The 20,532-nt window shown below is 39.4% G+C and overlaps 1 long non-coding RNA gene across 1 annotated transcript in view; it reads right to left on the reverse strand.

Moving 5' to 3' along the window:
• Window positions 1-902: 902 nt before the first annotated feature.
• LOC309482685 overlaps window positions 903-20,532 on the reverse strand; it is a 78,675-nt gene continuing 59,045 nt past the window's right edge. The window contains exon 2 of the long non-coding RNA XR_014200358.1: window positions 903-1,475. This is a non-coding gene — a long non-coding RNA (uncharacterized lncRNA). The remainder of the gene's footprint in view (window positions 1,476-20,532) is intronic.

The following is a 20,532-nucleotide window of genomic DNA, read 5'->3' on the forward strand; positions in this document are numbered from 1 at the left end:
GAATCGACGGAGTGCAGCTTCCAATTTAAAATTTGATCGCATGTTTTATAAACTATTGTGATTATTTGTGAATCATCTGTGATTTTATACATTATTGTGATTGACCGTGACTAGACTTAGACTAAATGCTACTCAACCGAAGCTAATACTGTCAGATCGTCCATCCATTGAGTGAGTGTGTATGGGTCGGCCAATCTGGTTCCGTCAGTTAAAATGAATCTTTTCAAATAACAGTTACGGTCCTGGACAGTGAGTAACCTTACATATTAAGATAAAATCAAATTTTCTTCAGTCATTGTTAAAAAAAAAAACAAGCTAACAAAACTTGCTAACTAGCGTTAGTGAAGTGGACGGGAGAATCGCTCGGCCTCCACCTAAGCTCCGCCCACAAAAAAAGTCACACTATATGCCGACTGTTGACAATTAGACCTTCCGACTGTCCCAGAGTCTACATTCCCTGAACACTGTAGATCTCTCTACCAATCAGAGATTTGACTTGACTCAAGAGACATGTTTTGCATGTAAAAATGATCTGCCATTTTCAGCATCTGCCAGCAGGAGAAAATGGGACTAATAAGCCAAATTGTGACCCACTGCTTTTGCACATAAAAGTTTATCATTGTTTTCAACTGCATGTGAATCTGTAGGTTTTATCATAGATAGTCGGCAGCATCACTATGTAGCATTTTGTAAATATTAAGCAAGCATTCCAAACATGATCATCATTCTACCTTTACTCGTATACTATATGATCACCAACAACACCTTTAAAACACCCATACACACACTACATACACTACTTCTATTAACCCCTACTGTCACACAATGCCAAATACAATTCTATCATTAATCACTTTAGGGGGGTGCACCATTCCCGGAGGTACTGCAATACCGGGTCGATGCGTGGAGTGGACGGAGCAAGCCCCTATTCCATCTCCCTGATCCAAAAATCAATTTAATATATGGTGCCCGGGTAGGGCACGTATCAGATATTAAACTGATAAGAACAGATACTACACTTGATCTTAGCCAAAAGGCCGAGAAGCGATACCCACAAATGGTCACCAGTAGCAACTGCACTCTTTGAAACAGCAAATCTGATGATGGTGAGTATTTATTTTTATTTATTTATTTCTCAATTGTTAACATTACTCAGATAAAGGATTAAAGGGTCATAAACCCGCCTTACTTTAGCACCGGTCGTTCACACCTCAGATTTGAAAAAGGCTGAAGAAATGTGTGTAGAAAGCTGTGGTGAGGGGGGAGGGGTTCAAGACAATAGCCGCTTTCCAACCAAGTAGTTACAGAAACTTAGTAATAGGAACTGTCCACTTCTAAACAATTCTATGAACTACTCTCCCCGAAACTCGGTTTTGCTGTTTGCGTTCGCACTGGCCGAGTGGCCATAGGAACTGGTAGGAGGGGTAAGGGAGTGACGCAAGCACGGCGACTTTTATTTTGACGGAGCGAAGGACCTTTATTTTGACGGCGCTGAGAACGCCAGAGCAAACAATGCTCGCATTCTGTGTGTTCATTAGTTAGCGATCTGTCTAACAGTACTGTTTAACATGTTATTAGATAGAATTGTTATTCGGTTGTTAAGTCGTGACGTAACCAATACTCTTTCCGGGTCCAAAGTCCAGGTCCTCTCTACCTACCTACCGCTTTCGCTGGTGTTTTGGTTATTATTGAGTGTTTTTACAATGCCGCAGTGCTGTGTCTCGTGTCCCGAGCTAACTCACTTCAACCTCGTAAATCTTCTTTTTCATTGAGGACTCTACTCTTAATTATGCCACCTGAGTGATGAGCTACACTAACCACTCTGTTGGTGTTAAAGGAATTTAAACCCTTTTTGACCGCCAAGGGTGCCTCACTAAGAAGGACGTGATCGTAAATAAATTTACAGGTTCCACCGTTGTTATTTCTGGACCGCTTGGGACCCAAAACGTCACGCGTGACGTCAGACTTAACAATCGGATAGAAAGTACACAGTGGTATATGAAAAAAAAGTTATTAGCCTATGCCGTGTGGTTGATGTCCAGTGTTGCTAGCTGAGCAGAAATACATAATCATGTTTGGCTTGGTCCCCTCAAAGTTGCGTTGGATTTTCTCTTCAGCATAAAGGTTTAGAGGCCCATCTATCACTGTTATCTAGTTTCTGGAGTAAATATATAGGCTATAATCTGTGTGTTTACATACAGCTGTTTTAAAAATGGCAGGTGCTGGTGTTTTGCGTGCGTTCGGTCAGCGTACACTAACGTCACGAGTAGTTCCTGTAGTTCCTATAGTTTAGACCCTACTCTGAAGTAGGAGCTAAATTAGTTCCTCCAAATGGAGTTCCTAGAACTAAAATCGTTCCTAGTTGGCGTGTTCGCACCGCAGGAACATCCGGGTACTTTAGCCAATAGTTCTAGGAACTGTGAAAAGGTTCCTCCGGTCGGAAAGCGGCTAATAACACAACTCAATAGACCTGCATCACACACTACAGACATGAAAGAATATTAAAATGTGATTAGAGATAAAGATAAAACAGTGGGGGTTTGGGTTGGGTACTATGGGTTATTTCTCCTCCCAAGTAGCAGTGCTTCGCCTTCTGAGAATATAGTTCCCAGTATGTATAGGGCAGTGTTGTGCCTGAACGCGTTCATTGAACGATAGTTCATGAACTCGTTCATATTTTGGGCGAACGTGAACTGAACGTACTCTATTACTGCCTGATGAACGTTACTATGAACTCGTTCATTCTGGTGTCTGTGAACGGCACGCTCTCTCAGTTTAACTTCGTTCAAAAGGGTGCAAGATTTTTATAGAAATGTATTTGTCCCGTTCGGAACCTCCGTTGTCCCGTTTATTGACGCTGATCTAACCATTGATGTATGACTGAATCTGATACAACAACAGCAACACGGCACTTGATCACGACACCGGTCATCATCCAATCACAGTCCACACTCACGCGCATCAGACCATACGAATAACAAACTCTAAATTGAGAATTAATTATTATTTTGGGACAAATCATTGTTTGATTTGCGCACAGAATCCTCCGCTGTCTGGTCGCTTCTCTCCGGACTCGCGCTAACGGCAAATCCCTTTCACTGTCCAACTGGGTTTTGATTTCGGCAAATCAGTTTTAACGAATTCAAACAACGTGATTATTGTGAGTCCAACATACATCCAGCCACGCAAGAAAGCATGAAATCGTCCTGAGGGAATTATATACTGATGTGATTTGCTGCCCAAGAAACATTTCTGATTATTATTAATGTAAAAAATTAAATCAGGATTCTTTGATGAATAAAAGGTTCAAAGTAAATTTATCTGAAATAAAAAAAACGTAACATTATAAATGTACTTGCTGAATAAAAGTAGGCTATTCATTTCTTTAAAAGTAGTGTATAATTACAAAAGCTTTCTATTTCAGATAAATGCTATTATTTTGAACTATGGTTTGTGTGTAATATGACTTTAATCAAAACAAATGTGTTGTCTGAAAACCTTTTAAACACATACGAACCTGAAATGACCCTAGCCTATAGCCTACAAATATTTTGAGTGTCCCTCATTTTCCTGTAAAGAACCATGCACGATTGTTTAGTTGGCAACCCTACCCTCAATGCTATGTAAACCCTGGTTGGATAAGGATTTTAAAATTGGATATGAAGATGATCTGACGCATTGTTTCAGTGTTAAAACTGATAACATAATTGCTGTCTGTGGTTTTATATGGGCTGTGGCAATAATTGTGAAAAATAATAGCTCGGAAAAAAAGAACTGAACTAGTTCATTTTTTGGAACTGTGAACTTTAGTTAAAAATTTTGAAGTTTGAACTATGAACTGAACTAGTTCATTTTAAAATTTGTGAACTGAACTTTGAACTAGTTCATGTAGAAAGTGAACTTTCCCAACACTGGTATAGGGTTTAGAAGATGGCTGAGTCTCATGTGACCTTGTTATTTGTACACACTGTGACTATACAAATCACAACATGTAAATAGGAAAATGTTGGCGTTATTTTGTCACTTATTGGGATCAGAATGCTAGCCGTTTACCTCCAGTCTTTGTGCTAAGCTAGGCTAGCGGTGGGTGCGTCAGAAAGAGTAACGGCACGCACAGAGATGAAAAGGGTATGTCTGGACTTGTCAAACTCTGGGGGATACGGTGAATAAGCTAAAGTCCCCAAAAGTCGGCATGTTCCTTCAAGTATAAACCAATTGACTCAGCTAGATTTTTGCCCCTTACTCTGATTTCTCCCGGCATTTAAAACACATTAACTCGCATTCTTTAGGCTTATTAAAGTGAGAATATGTGAAGTGCATCCAGACAGAGAGAGCACTGGTAGGAGGACATATAAATTGCAAACTCGGACTCTTTCTTGACCCAAGAAATTATTAAAACGTGTTCTCATTTCGTGCAGAAGTACAGTCAAAATGCTGCATCTGTAACGGCATGAGAGGATATTGTGTGTCCATAAACTTCCCGCCGACATGTTGAAATACTCGGTCAGATTAAAAAATGATTAGGATTAATAAACACTCCACCTTTGCTAGCAAAATAGAAAAAGATTCTCATATATAAAACGAAGTAATAAAACAAGCAAATTAATGAGTAAATAAGCAAGTTAATAATCAAATAAGTAAGCCCCGCCCCCCTCACGATAATCAGAATCAGAATCAGAATCAGAAAGAGCTTTATTGCCAAGTGTGCTTGCACCCACAAGGAATTTTTCTTGGTACTGAAGCTTCCAGTGCACATATACAAATACAAATACAAATACAACAAGAAACATAGTAATACAAATTCTAAGAATAAAATATATTTAAAAAAATAAAAATAAAAATAGTATAAAAAAAAAAAAAAAAAAAAAAAAAAAAAAAGGGGTCACAGTTGGGTTTAGTCTGAATAAACATTTACAGATTATGAACATATTTACAGTATTTTGAGAAGTATGAATAATATAAATATAAATATCACCTGAGTTAAAGAATATTACACTAGACAGTGGGAGTCTAGTGCATGTTACAGATTATGAACATATTTACAGTATTTTGAGTAGTATGAATAATATAAATATAAATATCACCTGAGTTAAGAGAATATTGCACTAGACAGTGGGAGTATTGCACTTACAGGCATATGCCTTGGGGGGCATGTTAAGTGTTCAGAAGGGAAATGGCCTGTGGAAAGAAACTGTTCCTGTGCCTGGATGTTCTTGTGGCCAGTGATCTGTGTCGCCGTCCTGACGGTAACAGTTCAAACAGGCGGTGTCCAGGGTGAGTGGAGTCTGTGATGATTTTACCTGCTCTCTTCCTCACTCTGGAAGAGTACAGGTCCTGGGGGGTTGGCAGGGGGGCACCAATAATCCTCTCTGCTGTCCGGACTGTCCGTTGTAGTCTCCTGATGTCCGATTTGGTAGCTGAACCAAACCAGACAGTGATGGAAGTGCTTAAAACAGACTCAATGACGGCTGAGTAGAACTGGATCAGCAGCTCCTGTGGCAGATTGAACTTCTTCAGCTGGCGAAGGAAGTACAGTCTCTGCTGGGCCTTTTTCACAATGGAGTCAATGTGATTTGCCCACTTCAGGTCCTGAGAGATGGTAGAGCCCAGGAACCTGAATGACTCCACTGCTTCCACAGTGCTGTTCATGATGGTGAGAGGGGGGAGTGCTGGGGATTTTCTCCTGAAATCCACAATCATCTCCACTGTTTTGAGCGTGTTCAGCTCAAGGTTGTTATAGCTGCACCAGACAGCCAGCTGTTCAACCCCCAGTCTGTAAGCAGACTCGTCACCATTTTGGATGAGACCGATGACGGTGGTGTCGTCTGCAAATTTCAGGAGCTTGACAGAGGGGTCTTTAGAAGTGCAGTCATTAGTGTACAGGGAGAAGAGCAGTGGGGAGAGAACGCACCCTTGGGGGGCGCCAGTGCTGATGGTGAGGGTCCTGGATGTGAGCTTCCCCAGTCTCACTCGCTGCTGCCGGTCGGTCAGGAAGCTGGAGATCCACTGACAGATTGAGGATGGCATGGAGAGCTGAGTCAGTTTGGCTGTGAGAAGATCAGGGATGATGGTATTGAAGGCCGAACTGAAGTCCACAAATAAGATCCGTGCATAAGTCCCAGGTCTGTCAAGATGTTGCAGGATATAGTGCAGTCCCATGTTGACTGCATCATCCACAGACCTGTTTGCTCTGTAAGCAAACTGAAAGGGATCCAGAAGGGGTCCAGTGATGTCCTTCAGATAGGCCAACACCAGTCTTTCAAACGACTTCATGACCACAGACGTGAGAGCGACAGGTCTGTAGTCATTAAGTCCAGTGATTTTAGGTTTTTTGGGAACCGGAATGATAGTGGAGCGTTTGAAGCAGCAGGGAACTTCACACTGCTCCAATGATCTGTTGAAGATCTGCGTGAAGACTGGGGCCAGTTGGTCAGCGCAGGCTTTTAGACAAGCAGATGAGATGCCGTCTGGGCCTGAAGCTTTCCTAGTCTTCTGTTTTTTGAAGACTCGGCTCACGTCCTCCACACAGACCTTAAGCTCAGGTTGGATGGCAGAAGGGGGGAGGAGAGGGGTTGCAGGAGGTGATGGTGGATGTGTGAAGTGCACATCAGAGCGGGTGTGAGGTGTGAGTCTGGGCTTCTCAAACCTGCAATATCTTGCATTATCCTGCAATGATAATATCTTGTATCGCCGGTCACAGGCTGACGATAGGACAATATGAAAATGGAGCATATTGCCCCCAACACTACTGTGAAGCTGCTTTGATACAATCTGTATTGTAAAAAGCGCTATATAAATAAAGATGACTTGACAAGGCTCGGCTGAGCAGCAATTGGCAACGCTAAATTAAGCTTCACTTCATAGAGATCAATGGCATTGAATTAATGCACTGACGCTATTCATGGGAAATACCCTTAAATGTTAAACGGATGATACGACAAAGATTTCGCTTTTCTTGGATATGGCAAAGCCTTTTTCTCTTTTTTTTCATGAATCTATGACTTGACCTGAAGGAAAAGGAAATTGCATGCGTTTTGGCTTGTTAAGTGCAAATCCACGGAGCCTCTGTACAAATCACAGTGATAAACGGTCGTGTTATCATTATCAACTTATTTAACATTTAATTCACATGCACAGTGTGTAAAACAAGGGGGTCATACCCTTATGGAAAAAATTTGAAGAAAAAAAAAACGTGAATATCGCGGTTGCTTGCATTCCTCTATTAATGCCTGTTGGTAGTACTGTAACTGTTATTTAGTGTTAAATTATTGTAGTTGGGTTAGGTTTTAATGTGAATTTGTTATGTAAATTTGTTATTTTTGTATTTACTTATATATATACTTAAGTATATAATTAAACTTTTAATATATTGTTCAATAAAAAAATTCTAAATAAAAAAGCCCTTCTTTAATGTTACCCACTGTCATTTTGTGGCTCTTTGTTTTTTTAAAGCATCGGTTCAGGCTCTGATACTGTTTTAAAAGTATTGATATGGCACCAGTATTGTAAAAAACCCAATCGATACCCAACACTAGTGGGGTCACACTAGATTTAAAAAATGTGACCATATATTAAGAAAAACTCTTAAGCTCCTTTATCAGAGAAACATATTTACTTCCTGCCCCTTCTACTCTGAATGTTTTTTTATTTTTTATTATCATCTTGATTCTTGTGTTTAATTGAATAATCCACTGTGTCATCAAGTCCGTGTCAGAGATACTACTGTACCAATTCATAAATTAAAAAGAAAGATGAATTTTGAGAGCATAACAGCCTTCAACTATATGAAGAAACTACTCAAAAAATGTGCACATTTCATTTCTATTATTGTACCAGTAAATCAGGGGAGAGCGCGAACGCAGTCCCCTACTACCAGAAATTATGCAGTCGAGATTCCCACATTTGGGGAATTCGCAGGGGTCAGCACAACCCGAGTGCAATGGCTGAGCCTCGCCCTGGGTGAACCACCTTCATGATCATGGTGTCTCCCCTGCCAGGTAAGTATGAGTTGTACACGTTCCCTGTAGAGGCGCCACTGAAGGCAACATCATTCTCAACCACGGTGAGACGTCACTTCACTACACATGGTTCATCATCACAATCTATTCTAAACCCTCAATCTATTCTCTAAACTCTGGATCTTGTTAAATCATTGGTCATGTTGTTTTTACAGTCGTACCATCTATAGACCCTTTTTGCACCGACGTCACAATTATGGAGGCTGGAGGCAAAACAAGCAGAAAACTGGAGGCAGACAATACAAACCAGCATAGATTCGGCTACACAAGGAGCACAAAATTTCATCTTGTTGTGTTGTTGGGTGCCAGAATCGACGGAGTGCAGCTTCCAATTTAAAATTTGATCGCATGTTTTATAAACTATTGTGATTATTTGTGAATCATCTGTGATTTTATATATTGTTGTTATTGACCATGACTAGACTTAGACGCCACTCAACCGAAGCTAATAGTGTCAGATCGTCCATCCATTGAGTGTGTGTACGGGTCGGCCAATCTGGTTCCGTCAGTTAAAATGAATCTTTTCAAATAACAATTGCGGTCCTGGACAGTGAGTAACCGTACATATTAAGATAAAATCTAATTTTCTTCAGTCATTGTTAAAAAAAAAAACAAGCTAACAAAACTTGCTAACTAGTGTTAGTGAAGTGGACGGGAGAATCGCTCTGCCTCCACCTAAGCTCCGCCCACAAAAATTCACACTGTTTACTAATTGAAAAGGGGTCTAAATGCTGACTGTTGACAATTATACCTTCCGACTGGCCGAGTCTACATTCCCTGAACACAACTGTAGATCTCTCTACCAATCATAGAGATTTGACTCAACTCAAGAGACGCTTGTTTTGCATGTAAAAATGATCTGCCATTTTCAGCATCTGCCAGCAGGGGAAAAATGGGACTAATAAGCCAAATTGTGACCCACTGCTTTTGCACATAAAAGTTTATCATTGTTTTCAACTACATGTGAATCTGTAGGTTTTATCATAGATAGTCGGCAACATCACTATGTATCATTTTGTAAATATTAAGCAAGCATTCCAAAACATAATCATCATTCTACCTTTACTAGTATACTATATAATCACCAACAAAACCTTTAAAACACCCATACACACACTACTTCTATTAACCTCTACTGTCACACAATGCTAAATACAATTCTATTATTATCCTCTTTAGAGGGTGCACCATTCCCGGAGGTACTGCAATACCGGGTCGATGCGTGGAGTGGACGGAGCAAGCCCCTATTCCATCTCCCTGATCCAAAAATCAATTTAATATATGGTGCCCGGGTGGGGCACGTATCAGATATTAAACTGATAAGAACAGATACTACACTTGATCTTAGCCAAAAGGCCGAGAAGCGATAACCACAAATGGTCACCAGTAGCAACTGCACTCTTTGAAACAGCAAATCTGATGATGGTGAGTATTTATTTATTTTTATTTATTTATTTAGCAAAAAGTTATTGTATAGTATGTAATTGTTAACATTACTCAGATAAAGGATTAAAGGGTCATAAACCCCCCTTACTTTAGCACCGGTTGTTCACACCTCAGATTTGAAAAAGGCTGAAGAAATGTGTGTAGAAAGCTGTGGTGAGGGGGGGAGGGAAGAGGGGAGGGGACAGTGTGGGGGGGGGGGGAGGGGTTCAAGACAACAACAACTCAATAGACCTGCATCACACTCACTACAGACATGAAAGAATATTAAAATGTGATTAGAGACAAAAGCCGCGTTTCCACCGCAGGAACTTTCCCCAGGAACTAGGAACTTTGGGCTGGTACTCGATGTGTTTACACCGCAGGAACCAGGGTCTAAATGAAGTTCCGGGTAAATATTTCCCCCTCCGATAGTCCCTGCTCATGAGGTAGTACTTTTTCAAAGTTCAGGAACTTTCAGGGGTGGGACTTGTGCGCTGCACAAGCTGATTGGTTGTGTTCACGCCGCATTTTGGTTGGATGACACCACGCAGCATTTATTTATTTTTAACCTCCCTTTTTAAAAAATCTATTGCGGTTCGTGTCGTGGCTTCAGGCAGTAAGAGTTGTCTGTCTGCAAATATGGAATTTAATAAAAAAAACTGGTGGACTGGCGACGAGTTTCAGGCTTTATTAAGGGAATTTGTGGAAGAGTAAACTTTCTGCGCGTTCGTCCCAGCCATCTCACGGTCAATGTCCGCAAAGCTGATAACATACAAATTTTATATCTAACGTTAGCATTACGAGCTTACTGAACACGCTTTATCAGTGCTCGTCTCTTTTCTGCCACAGCTTTTATTATTAAGTCATTATGTTTACACATTGTCATCTATTGCAAGGTTAGGTTAGTAACAAACAACTATTTACAAGACTATTCACTATTTATGATTGATAGACGGGGTTCAGGCTTTTTTTTAAGCGTATTTGCGAAAGAGGAAATTTTTGCGCGTTCGTCCCAGGCATCTCACAATAACTGATAACATACCTTGTCTAATTTTATACGCATACGAGCTTTCTGAACACGCTTTAGTATCAGTGCTCGTCTATTTTGTTTTGTTAATTACCTCGTTAGTAAACCAATACATAACTGCAGCACAGTTTGAAACTCCTCCATACTTATTATAAATGTGGCGCTCAAAACTGATTACTGTCCGTCGCAGACTGGGAGGAGCAGTTGCGCGCAGTTTACCCTATGAGTTTACCTTCCCGGTACTTTAGACCGCGGTGTAAACACAGAAAGCAACCGGTCTGGGGCAAAAAAAGTTCCTGGGAAAAAAGTTCCTGGGACAAATTGTTCCGGGTAATGTCGGTGGAAAAGCGGCTAAAGATAAAACAGTGGGGGTTTGGGTTGGGTACTGAAAACCGTCGCCAAAATGGCCAGTATGTACCGGACCGAATCAGAACACGGATTTCGGTGCCTCATTTCGGTGCCACTTAAATGCTGTTAAAAGCTGTTGAGGTGGCGGCAAGGGTTTTTGAGCGAGCCATTAAACCGTTCATTCGACTAACACGTTCAAAAACGCAGATTCGTTCAAAGATAGATGTTATGAAACAAGGTATTGAAATAATTGTAACTTTGTGAGCAGCAATGGGCAATGCTAAATTAAGCTTCACTTCATAGAGATCAATGGCATTGATTTAATGCATTGACCAGCGCTGACGCCATTCATGGGAAATACCCTTAAATGTTAAACGGATGATACGACAAAGATTTCGCTTTTCTTGGATATGGCAAAGCCTTTTTCTCTTTTTTTTTCATGAATCTATGACTTGACCTGAAGGAAAAGGAAATCGCACGCGTTTTGGCTTGTTAAGTGCAAATCCACGGAGCCTCTGTACAAATCACAGTGATAAACAGTCTTATTATCAACTTATTTAACATTTAATTCACATGCACAGCGTGTAAAACAAGGGGGTCATACGCTTCTGGAAAAAATAAAACGTGAATATCGCGGTTGCTTGCATTCCTCTATTAATGCCTGTTGGTAGTACTGTAACTGTTATTTAGTGTTAAATTATTGTAGTTGGGTTAGGTTTTATTGTGAATTTATGTAAATTTGTTGCTTTTGCATTTACTTATGAACAGGGTGGACTGGAATCCACTGCTGCTTCAATGTATATGTAATAAGTGATTATAAATCAAGGTATTAATCAATATTTTTCCTTCTAAATATCAAATGAGTTGAATGACTTCTTTGGAGATTTTACTTTGTTATAGAAGTTACCAGTGTGATCACTGAAATGTTCTTTTCATGTATTCTTTAATGTCTGTATTTGATATCTGAATGCAGTAACAGTGCTTGCTCATTTAGCCCGGCTTCCAGAAATGAAATAGGGACTCGATTAGTGTTTGAGAAAGGTCTTCAACGTGTTAAAACGTATAGGGGTCACTGAAGCCAATAGTTTAAGGGACCATTTCTTTGTTAAAGCCTTACTTTCCAGTTAGACTAAAGTGTTGCTCTCCTTGAGAAAAAGAATGCATTATCTTGATGTTTTGAGAGGACTCTCCTGTTTATAGTTAGAGCCTGGCCAAATCCAACCTTGAGGAAGCTGTGTGTCGGTGTGTGTAATGCTGCGTTCACACCGGACGCGAATAGCGCGTCAAATTCGCGCCTGCCGCGTCTAGTTTGACGCTTGACCACTCTGTGTTAATTCGCGTGTCTAACGCGCGTAAAAACAAAAGTTTGAAGCGAAATTTACGCGCGTCAGAGGTGAAAGTTTTGGCGGCCATCTTTTTTAGATGTTTATCGAGCATTAGCGTTAGCATTAATCGAGAGAGTCACCACTCGTATATGCTCTGGAGAGCAGACACAGCTGCGTAGGGGACATCGTCGCTGTACTCGGGTCCACCAGACCCTCCGGAGGGTTTCAGGAGTTTCACAATTTGCTCCAGGAGCTAGGTTTGGTGGACCTAACGGTGAGGACGCTGACGAGGACAGCATAGGCCGTATAAGGCCTCGGCCTCGAGTGGTCGCTGCCTGTCGAGCCCGCGCTCTACAGCCCGGCACGAGGTTCACCCTCGCCCGCACCCACCTAATCTGTCATTTATTTTTGTTTTGATAATAAATGGAGTCAGCCTCCAAAAGTGAAACCTGTCCTGTGATTTTTGTTTTTATACACTAAATTGTGTTTGTTGTCTTTACATTAGAATAATTATGTTTCATATAATCTAGAATAGATATGGAATAATTAGCATTCAATACAAAATGAGTATCTCTCATATATTGAAATCGAGTTTTTATGTGAAAGATTTGCTTTGTTGTGCATTTTAGTCATATTACAAAATTTATTGAGGCCAAACATAAAATAACATTATAAACTGTCACTTCACCACGTGACAGCAGCAAGCAGGCTCCTGATTGGTTAACGCGGCGCGAATTGACGCAGAAGTTCAGATTTTTCAACTCGGGCGGCAGACGCGAATTCGCATCAAACCCGTGAATGCACAAATAGCACTAATAAAATCATTCGCGCGGAACGCGCTTAACGCGCCAGCCGCTCAATTCGCGCAAACTTGACGCGCGAATGAGGCGTATTCGCGTCTACCGCGCCGCGCTCTACGCCTCATTCGCGCCGCAGGAATTTTTTACGCGCGTAACGCGTCTTTGCATTGACTTAACATTGAAATCACTCGCGCCTGACGCGCTATTCGCGTCCGGTGTGAACGCACCATTAGGCCTCATCCACACTACTGCGTTTTCGTTTAAAAACGGAGACCTTTTGCTACGTTTGCACCTCCCGTCCACACTAAAACGGCAAAAACGGAGACCCAAAACGGAGAAGTTTAGAAACGCTGCCGACCCGTTTTTCGTTTTGAATCTCCGGAGGGCGTTTTAGTGAAGACGGGTCAAAACGGAGGACTTCAGAAACGAAGACGTAGTAGAGGCTCACGCTCGGCTCTATGATTGGGTGTCATCAGTCATGGCGTATATCTTTGCTAGCAGCTGTTGTGCAAGTAAATTCTGCATTTTACAATGCTTTAACTGCCTACATGCGCCGGAGGCAAGCTATTATTCGAGCGATCTGTGACAATTCCCGTGTGCAGCGGTGGTATCGACTGTACATGGATAATTGGTGGGATGGTGGGATAATTTTAATCAATGAAGTTGTGTTTACACCGGCACGCGCATGCCCAGTGTTGGTGAATGGTCACGTGATCCGCGTTTTCAGTCGTTTTAATGTGAACGGAGATCAATTCTAATACGCAGCTAAAACGCTGGTGTGGACGGAGATCGTATTCGTTTTAATTCTCCGTTTTGGATGGGGCCTTAGTCTTCTTGGTTACAGGTTAAGGAGCCACTGGCATTATTGGAGATTGACTGAGTTGTTGTTCTGGACATGCTGGCACCCAGCAACACAAATCTGCGACCTGGAAGGTCACGACGTGCCTAACGAACTCCTGTGTGAGTCTTGAAGCTGACTTCTGCTGATGAAACGGCAAACTATCTTCAGTAAAACTTTTCTTCAATTTATTATAATTCTGACTCCGGGTCTTCTTTCAAAACATCTGGTCCTTGGGTCCTAAATTGTTACCCCCTAACACTTATATTTATATACTTAAGTATACATTAAACTTTTAATATATTGTTCAATTTAAATGTATATATATTTTTTTCAATAAAAAGCCACTCTTTAAATGTCATCCATTGTCGTTTTGTGGCTCTTTTTTTTAATTATTTTTTTTTAAGCATCGGTTCAGGCACTGGTACAATTTTAAAAGTATTGATTTGGCACCAGTATTGTAAAAAACCCAAACACACTAGATTTTTTTAATGTGACCATATATTAAGAAAAACTCTTAAGCACCTTCTTTATCAGAGAAACATATTTACTTCCTGCCCCTTCTACTTTGAATGTTTTGTTTTTTATTATTATCTTCTGTTTAATTGAGTAATCCACTGCGTGTCATCAAGTACCAATTCATAAATTAAAAAGAAAAATTAATTAAATAAATGAAGTAACTACTTAGAAAATGTGCACATTTCATGTCTATTATTGTACCAGTAAATCAGGGGAGAGCGCGAACGCAGTCCCCCACTACCAGAAATTATGCAGTCGAGATTCCCACATTTGGGGAATTCGCAGGGGTCAGCACAACCGGAGTGCAATGGCTGAGCCTCGCCCTGGGTGAACCACCTTCATGATCATGGTGTCTCCCCTGCCAGGTAAGTATGAGTTGTACACGTTCCCTGTAGAGGCGCCACTGAAGGCAACATCATTCTCAACCACGGTGAGACGTCACTTCATTACACATGGTTCATCATCACAATCTATTCTAACGCCCGTTTCACACATACTCCGTATGCAGTGCAGGAGCAGCACGCGCTGTAGTGCTTTCACATATGCTGCGTTTGCACGGCTGAACTGTACATACTCGCATACCCACAAACACATACTCACTATTTTTATTTCAAATCCAGAAGTTATCAGCAACTTTTATAAAAAAAAAAAAAAAGTTTTGTCAGCATTGCGATTCTTTGTACACACATACACACTTTAATAGACGTATTCACGTTTAAACAACTTAAACAACGTATTATTTAATGTATTAGGCTACTTCTATATATATTTATATATTAAGTTGCTCAAGCAAGTGGTAAAACATTTAACCATGTACTTATATTAAAAATCACAAACATTTTAAATTAAAACTTAAAATTGACAAACACAGCCGACTCTCCTGCCTTTTCTTTTGCATTAAAATTTTAATACAATAAATCTTGCATGTCACAAAGAACTTGTTTTTCCACCTCCACGAATGAGACGAGTGCTCAATTCATCACGAATTCATTATGTCATTATTAGGGATGTCCCGATACCACTTTTTCACTTCCGATACGATACCGATGCCGCAGCTTTGGCTATTTGCCGATACCGATATCAATCCGAAATTTTTATCTTATTCTTGAACTAATACTACTAATAATAAAATATATGGAAGCACTTTGCTCAATTAGCCACATAAAAACATCTCACTCAAATGGAGAACAAATACTTCTCCAGTATATAGTCCAAAACAACAGTTGATAATGAAAGACTGCCACCCTTTATTCAAAAGACCTTGAGATATGTTTGGTAATTGTACCTGAATGAATTTAAAATTAATTTGCTATATTTCAAATCAATATATTTGTTTCCTTAAAATGAATTAACTTTAACTTTATTCTCATCTGAATTATAAATAATTTATTTCTGTATAAAATAATACTACCATTAAAAACACATTTGATTTTCTTTTTTATTCAACGTAGAATATGTAATTTAAAAATAAACAGATTAGTGCTCTGTTTTAGGACAAGAAATGAAAACCAATGCAATATGATGAATGTACAAAAGATGAGATCATTTTTGCTTTTAAACAGCATGTGTGTGTCTGTGTGTGTCTGTGTGTGTGTGATTTTGGTTGGGTGAAAGTTGTAGGTTACAGTTTGACAAGAGTTTACAGTTTGACAAAAGCACAATGTTGTGTTTTACACAAATATAAGTAGGCTAAACACTTTTTGCAGTTTTAATGATGTCCCGTATGAACAAAAAATGACGGAGTATGTTTTTATGTTTCCACTGTTCGATCGCGCCCGTGCCTCCCTCTCTCTCTCTCGGACACACACACATTCCAGCATTGCAATCTTGACATCGCAGCCTGTTCATTTTGCTGCGTTTACACCAAACGCGAATAGAGCGTCAAATTCGCTTCTATCGCGTCTAGTTCGATGCTTGAACAGTTTGAATCCATTCTCGCGTATAAAGCGAGTGTTTGAAGTAGGGATGTCAACGATTAATCGACGATCGATTAATTTTCGATAATACATTTTATCGATCATCGATTAAGCAGGTCTTCATGCGCGTGCGCGCTGCTCAACCGCGAAACATGTAAAGCGAGCGCGCCGAAGTTATGTTTGGGACCATTTTACACCTTCATCATGACTATAAGTTTGCGTGTGCATTCGCAGCCTTTTGTTTTGTGCAAATGTAAGTTGTAATACTGTTTATTTTCTGTAGGCCTATCTATATCTGATTTATCTCATATTGGATGCATTTGGTTAAGAATTAACTCTGTAGTAGGGATGTCAACGATTAATCGACGATCGATTAATTGTCGATAATACATTTAATCGATACAACTTATCGATCATCGATTAAGCAGGTCTTCATGCGCGTGCGCGCTGCTCAACCGCGAAACATGTAAAGCGAGCGCGCCGGAGTTATGTTTGGGACCATTTTACACCTTCATCATGACTATAAGTTTGCATGTGCATTCGCAGCCTTTTGTTTTGTGCAAATGTAAGTTGTAATACTGTTTATTTTCTGTAGGCCTATCTATATCTGATTGATCTCATATTGGATGCATTTGGTTAGTAAAGCGTCAGCTTCAGCGTGCACAGCTCAAACGGCAGTGCACGACTAATAATGACTATTGGGACTGTAATATTACATAACATTATAAAGAGAACAATATTGTAATAAAACATTGTGAATTATTTGGGTTTAGTTGCCGTGTCGCGTTGCTCCAGGAAGACCGCGTCCACAACATAGTTCTGAATGAATGGCACGTAACTTAGTTCAAGTTCACTTGTGCATGAATTTGCGTCATTTTGTGCAGATATAATTTGTAATATGTTTATTTTGAATATATCTGATTAATCTCATATAGGATGCGTTTCTTTTAGATAAATAACGTGCTAGCAAAGTGCTCCAGTTTAACGGTAGCAGATTCATTCAGCGCGTGCAGTTGTTCCAGGAAGAGCGCGTCCACAACAGTCACACATTCTAAGCGCATATGAGGCGGCGTTGGTGACACGTTGTATTTAGTAGTTATATTTGATTATTAAATAATTAATTTAATTATCAATCACATCGAAACATTTTACAATCCTACTAGCCCTCTATTTATATTTAAAACCATTCTAATTGATTTGGTGAGGAACATAGCGTTTTGAGCAGCATTTGCAGACCCTGTTATGCTGTCATAGCCACTGCATATCGCAGTATTAAGGCTAACGATTAATCGATTAATTGATCGTTAATTTAAACGACGATCGATCATGGGAATTTGTGAAAATTGACATCCCTACTCTGTAGTAAAGCGTCAGCTTCAGCGCGCGCAGCTCAAACGGCAGTGCACGACTAATAATGACTACTGGGACTGTAATATTACATAACATTATATTGTGCGTGAATTTGCGTCATTTTGTGCAGATATAATTTGTAATATTATGTTTATTTTGAATATATCTGATTAATCTCATATAGGATGCGTTTCTTTTAGATAAATAACGTGCTAGCAAAGTGCTCCAGTTTAACGGTAGCAGATTCATTCAGCGCGTGCAGTTGTTCCAGGAAGAGCGCGTCCACAACAGTCACACAGTCTAAGCGCATATGAGGCGGCGTTGGTGACACGTTGTATTAGTACTAGTTATATTTGATTATTAAATAATTAATTTAATTATCAATCACATCGAAACATTTTACAATCCTACTAGCCCTTTATTTATATTTAAAACCATTCTAATTGATTTGGTGAGGAACATAGCGTTTTGAGCAGCATTTGCAGACCCTGTCATGCTGTCATAGCCACTGCAGTAGACGCATATCGCAGTATTAAGGCCTCGTTAATTTAATCGATTAATTGATCGTTAATTTAAACGACGATCGATCATGGGAATTTGTGAAAATTGACATCCCTAGTTTGAAGCGAAATAGACGCGCGTTCAGAGCTAAGGCGGGGCTACAGATTAGGTGTCCCTTAATAACCTGCATATCTATGCGTGTATCTAACAGTAGTTCCGCATTACATTAATTAATGTGCACGCGAGTTTTATTTTTAAACCGTGTATTCTCCTCATGCACCGAACCGTGACGCACGTACCGAACGTACGTTCAATACGAATACACGTACCGTTCCACCCCTAATAGGTATCGGATATTTTTTTTTCTCCCCTCCGATATCCGATCTAGCGTTCTGGGCCAGTATCGGCACGATACCGATGCCGTGGATCGGATCGGGACATCCCTAGTCATTATGAGTTAAATTGTAGTTTTCCTTGCTTTACCCCGGTCTTAAACTAAAAAGATGACTGTGAAAAATAGTAGCATTTAATTAAATACACTACCGTTCAAAAGTTTGGGGTCAGTAAGATTTTTTTTATGTTTTTAAAAGGATACTCACTTTAAAATGAAAATTCTGTCATCATATACTCACCCTCATGTTGTTTCAAACCTGTATGAATTTCTTTCTTCTGCTGAACAGAAAGGAAGATATTTAGAAGAATGTCAGTAACCCGACAGTTTCTGGTACCATTGACTTCCATAGTATATATTTTTTCCTACTATGGAAGTCAATGGTACCAGAAACTGTCTGGTTACTGACATTCTTCTAAATATCTTCCTTTCTGTTCAGCAGAAGAAAGAAATTCATACAGGTTTGAAACAACATGAGTATATGATGACAGAATTTTCATTTTAAAGTGGAGTATCCCTTTAAGAATACTTTTTGTGCACAAAAATAACGACTTTATTCAACTCTTCATTTACTTCTGTGTGGGCCTCTGAGTGAGTTCACGATTCACTGCGTCATCATTGCACGCGCCAGACGGAGTATCCTGAATAAAAAACTGCAAAAACAGCATACACTCGATTTCCTCCACTGTCCTGTGTGTGTGGGTAGCGGGTGTGTCTCGCGTAGAAGATTAAGTCACGGCAGTTTCCTGCGGCGTCGCTATGACGACGAGGTACTATTTAGGGCTGCACGATATTGGGAAAAAATGACATTGCGATATTTTATTTTTCTGCGATATATATTGCGATGTGAAATTAAATCTAATCTAATTTTTTCTTACAAACAAATATGGGGTAAGCACACTTACATTCTCATTTTAAATAATTTAAACATCAGGGTATTATTTAAATTAGAGTAAATGATTTGTTTGTAACTTTAGGATATGGTTTGAATTGTTAACATTAGTTAATGTATCTATTAACTAACATGAACTTACCATGAGCAATACTTTTGTTACTGTATTTGGGTCAATGACGTGGCGGGTCAATTCTGGTGTCCCAAGCATATTCATAATATAAAAATGTATACATTTTTAAATGCACTTCATTAAGTGACTCAACTCCCCCCTCTTTAATTACTCATGTGAGAATTCATTATAAATAATTAATCTTTAAGGAACTATTGAGCTCAAAAGTCTCAAAATGTCATTCCGGGTAACTGTCCCGGCTTAAAATCTGAATACAAAAATACAACACATTTTTTAAAAATATAAATAAAAGTATTTAAAATCTACTTGGGCATAATTGTATTGATGTTTTCAATGATTCCTACAAATATAGTGATAATACTAAGCTTATTTACATTTTTATGACAGAACGACTTTTGTCCCCAAATTGTGATTTCTCTAATGTCAGTCCTGGATAACAGACATCAATGACCATTTTATACCATAATGCATTTTGGTATGTCATGTGACATAATATTGTATCAAAAAGAAGACCCTGAAGAAGCACCAGAACATGTGCAAAGGTCAGGAAACGTCTCTTAAAATGTCGATATTTTGATATTTCGGTCACTGGTGCACTTTGTAGCAATATCATGTGACCTTTTGGATAACACTAATAAAACATTTATAATTATTTTATATAAAAAACGATCTATTTGATCTAAAAGATTACCTTAAGTGATGATAGCTAAGTTGTAGTTATCCATAGGTGGTTAAGTTAGTGCCTGATTATAAAGAAAAAATATTGTTTTTTGTCATTCCTGGATAACAACATGTCATTCTTGTATAACAAAAAACCTCTGTTAGCCAGGACATGTCATCCGTTATCCAGAATGACATATGCACAACAATCTAGTTTTTAATTAACATTAAAAACTTTTAGGCAAAGTTATTATTGTTATATTATTAACATTAACATTATTTACATAATTGTATGTTTTTTTGCCATATTTTAGCTGTCATTCATCTTGATTTCATATGATTCAATGAGTCACATGGGTCATTATCAATGAATTTAACTTTTTTAAATC

This window comes from Leuciscus leuciscus (genome assembly GCF_965113295.1).
Source record: "Leuciscus leuciscus genome assembly, chromosome: 2".
Lineage (NCBI taxonomy): Eukaryota > Metazoa > Chordata > Actinopteri > Cypriniformes > Leuciscidae > Leuciscus > Leuciscus leuciscus.